General features: G+C 44.4%; 1 pseudogene; it reads right to left on the bottom strand.

The window, feature by feature from the left end:
- Window positions 1–1,243: 1,243 nt before the first annotated feature.
- On the bottom strand, window positions 1,244–2,809 carry LOC126932147 (nucleophosmin-like; annotated as a pseudogene).
- Window positions 2,810–3,920: the final 1,111 nt, after the last annotated feature.

Below are 3,920 nucleotides of genomic sequence, written 5' to 3'. Positions count from 1 at the left end.
TTTTTTTTTTCCAGGATGATGGGGGTGAGAGGACAATAGCCCCAGCATCTGGTCATAATTTGTACATCTCGACATTCTCCCTAACACCAGCTGGAAATACTTCATGCTCTAGCATCATGGCAAACAATAAGCATCCATCTTATTTCAAGACTGTGATAAAATGAAAGAGATGGTTATTTGCCTTATTTTTTGTCTTTTTTTTTTTTCCTTTTATAAAAACAGTAAGTTGTTTGCAGTGCCTTAAAAGAATACTACTTTAATAAAAGCCAGCCTTTACCTTAAAGTCTTTATTCAACAGTGAGGTTTGTCAGATACCAAGGGCTGGTTTCTTCTGAAAATCATTAAAGGTCTGGCTCCGAAGGTGTGCAAGCCACAATTAACCGGGGCCAGCCTTTGTTTTCCTAGGCTCTGCTGCCCCCTGTCAGAAGCTAAGAATGTTACAGGAAATAGAATATTTTGAACAAAGGTTTTCACAGAACAGCAGTTTTACGCTCTTATCAGGTGATGAAATAGAATACTCTCCCACCTTGTGAATGAAGACCAAAGAATTATTTGCTTAAAAATATGCCTATTTGCTTGGCTGCTTAGACGTTCTTGCACAACTCCCAGCAGTAATCACCTGTCTGAAATAATTCAGGCAGCGGCTGTCATTCACTGAGTCCATCTGCACATATACAGGGAGCGGCAGACGGATGCTGGGGGCGTGAGGGTGAGTTGTGTGTCCATCCCACGTCGTCACGCTGTTCACAGACCATCGGGGAAGACGAGTGAACAGACGACTTCCACGTCGTAGAGCGAGGGAGAAGTGTGTGCGCCCCAGGTGCTGGGGAAGCACACAATGCAGCACCTTCGCCAGGGATGTCCTAATGAAGTCGAAGGAGTCCATTCTCAAAGAACTAGTGGGGACCACCCAGCTGAAGGGGAAGCAAAGGGCTTTTCTGAATAGTGGCAACTGCATGTGCCAAGGCAGAGGCCCCTGGAAGAGGGTAAGTTCTGGCAATAGCAAGAGGGGACTGAATTATGTGGTGGTCCTACTCTGAACACCCCAGCTGCTACTCTGCTGCCTGGCAACTGGTGGTCCCCAGGCTACTTCATCTCCCATTGCCTCAGTGTATGGCCAGGTCAGAGGCCAAGACAAAGGCAAGGAAAAGGGACCCTAGAGGGGGATCCAAGGCACACTAAAGTGCTGGCAGTTGCCTTGTGTCCTGCATGCATCCTTTTTTTTTTTTTTTTTTACTTTATTAAAATACTGAGTTTTATTTCACATGTATATTTTTGTCTCCCCACCATTTCCATGTCTGACCACTGCTACTACTATGTCCTATCATAACATTCCATACACACTTAAAACCAAGCAAAGGGTGGAGCTCCATCTTTAAAAACTAAACAGGCATTTTGGACAACACATTCTTGACAACACTTATCAAACATGGTAGGGAAAGTTCTCACTCTGCATTATAAAAACGACAGCCAGATATCAACTATTACAGAAATGAAATAAGACGGAAAATTTTTAACAAATTGTTTAAACTATTTTCTTAAAGAGACTTCCTCCACTGCCAGAGATCTTGAATAGCCTCCTCCACTGCCAGAGATCTTGAATAGCCTCCCGCTCAGTCGTACGGAAGCAATTCTTCACATAATTGATGAACTTGGCTTCCACTCTGCGAAGAAAGCCACCTTTTTCTATACTTGCTTGCATTTTTGCTTTAATGTCTTCTACAGAACTAGGTCTTTTTGGTGTTTTAGGAATTTTTTCCTGTTTTTTGAAGGATTCTTGTCCTTTTGATCTTGGTGTTGATGATGGTTTTGCGTCTTTTCCATTCTGATTTGACTTCTGTGCATTTTTGGCTCGAGTATCTCAAATAGATTTTTTCACTGGTGCTTTTTCTTCAGCTTCCTCATCATCAAAATCATCATCTTCTTCGTCATCATTATCTTCATCATCATCTTCAGCAGCAGCAAGTTTTACTTTTTTCTGTGGAACCTTGCTACCACTTCCAGGGGCAGACCGCTTTCCTGATATACTTAAGAGTTTCACATCCTCCTCCTCTTCATCTTCTGACTCTGCATCTTCCTCCACAGCTACTAAGTGCTGTCCACTAATATGCACTGGACCTGAACCACACTTCAACCTTAAGACCACTGGTGGTGTGATTTCAAAGCCCCCAAGGGAAACCGTTGGCTGTACAGACATTTTCTTTTTTCGTTTTTGTTTTTGTTTTCGTTTGTTTTTTTTGAGACAGGGTCTCGCTCTGTTACCCAGGCTGGAGTGTAGTGGTGCAATCTCGGCTCACTGCACGCTCCGCCTCCCGGGTTCACGCCATTCTCCTGCCTCAGCCTCCCGAGAAGCTGGGAGTGCAGGCGCCCGCCACCACGCCTGGCTAATTTTTTTTGTATTTCTAGTAGAGACGGGGTTTCACCATGTTAGCCAGGATGGTCTCGATCTCCTGACCTCGTGATCCGCCCGCCTTGGCCTCCCAAAGTGCTGGGATTTACAGGGGTGAGTCACCGCAGACATTTTCAAAGTTGCCAGTGTTACTTGATTTGGACTACCTTCGTAATTCATTGCCTCTGCTTCAACAACGTACAATTCATCCTTTGCACCAGCCCCTAAACTGACTGTTCTTAAACACAACTGGTGCTCGTTTTCATCATTATCCACCTTAAAGTGATCATCTTTGTCGGCCTTTAGTTCACAACCGAAAAGACTGTTTTGGGGCCTCGGGGGGCTCATGTCCACATCCATCGCGTCTTCCATCAGGTGGCGGCGGGCACTTCGGTGGGAGAGAAGGCGGACGGAGATAAACCGACGCTGCTCCACAGAATAGCCGCGTAGGACAGAATCATACCAGGAATGTTCTGTATGCATTCTGTCCACATCCACAAGAGTTCAAATATTTTGCTATCTGGCCGGGCGCAGTGGCTCACGCCTGCAATTCCAGCACTTTAGGTAGCTGAGGTAGGTGGATCACTTGAGCCCAGGAGATAGAGACCAGCCTGGCCAACATGGCAAAACCCCATCTCTAAAAAAACACAAAAATTACCTGAGCATGGTGGTATGTGCCTGTAAGTCCCACCTACTCAGGAGGCTGAGGTGGGAGAATCAGCCGACCGAGCCCAGGAGGTTGAGGCTGCAGTGAGCCGAGATCATGCCACTGCACTCCAGCCTGAGCAACAGAGTGAGAACTTGTCTCAAAATATATATATGTGGGGGGGGGGTCACACACGCTAACTGAGGACACTATCTCAAAACCTGAAGAGAAAGGGCATCACTAAATAGCCAACAGAGATTTGGACATAATCAGAGCTACTGTTCACAAAATGACACAAGGAAACACCAAGCAGGGAGTAAACAGTGATCATCTGTGGGATTTGAAAACTCGACCTCCAGGAAACACCTAGATTGATTGCTCATAAAACTATTTCCTCTGCCCAGCTGCCCACCGTCTGGGAAGTGAGGAGCGCCTCTGCCCGGCTGCTGTGCAACCCTCCAAGTGTGAAGTGACAGCCTTGTGTGTGATATTTCTGCCCTCCCCAAGTTAGCATTTTCAACATTAAAGTTTACTTTTTAATTGAAAGTTTTAAATTGGAGAATAAAAAAAAAACTATTTCCCCTCAGTCCTAAACTTGTTTCACTTCATGAAACCAGTTAACTAAGTGACAAAAGAAAGTTTTGTCTTTATCAGAGTACACACACATGCCAAGGCATTAATTATTTACAATTTTCCATTATTTATCTAATTTCCATTTAGTGCCTCATCTTTCAATGAGCCATATGTTTTCCCTTTGAACAGGGTTTTGGCAAAATTTTTCCATTTTTTTATGTCGCTGTAATTCATTCTCTATCAAACATTAAATATTCATTTATTTCTATACTCTGTAATAAGGTTTTCCATCCTTCTGGTCTCCTGGTGACT

Source organism: Macaca thibetana, chromosome 12, assembly GCF_024542745.1.
Source record: "Macaca thibetana thibetana isolate TM-01 chromosome 12, ASM2454274v1, whole genome shotgun sequence".
NCBI lineage: Eukaryota > Metazoa > Chordata > Mammalia > Primates > Cercopithecidae > Macaca > Macaca thibetana.
Note: the sequence above shows the minus strand (reverse complement) of the source record. Positions and strands in the feature narration are given on the sequence as shown.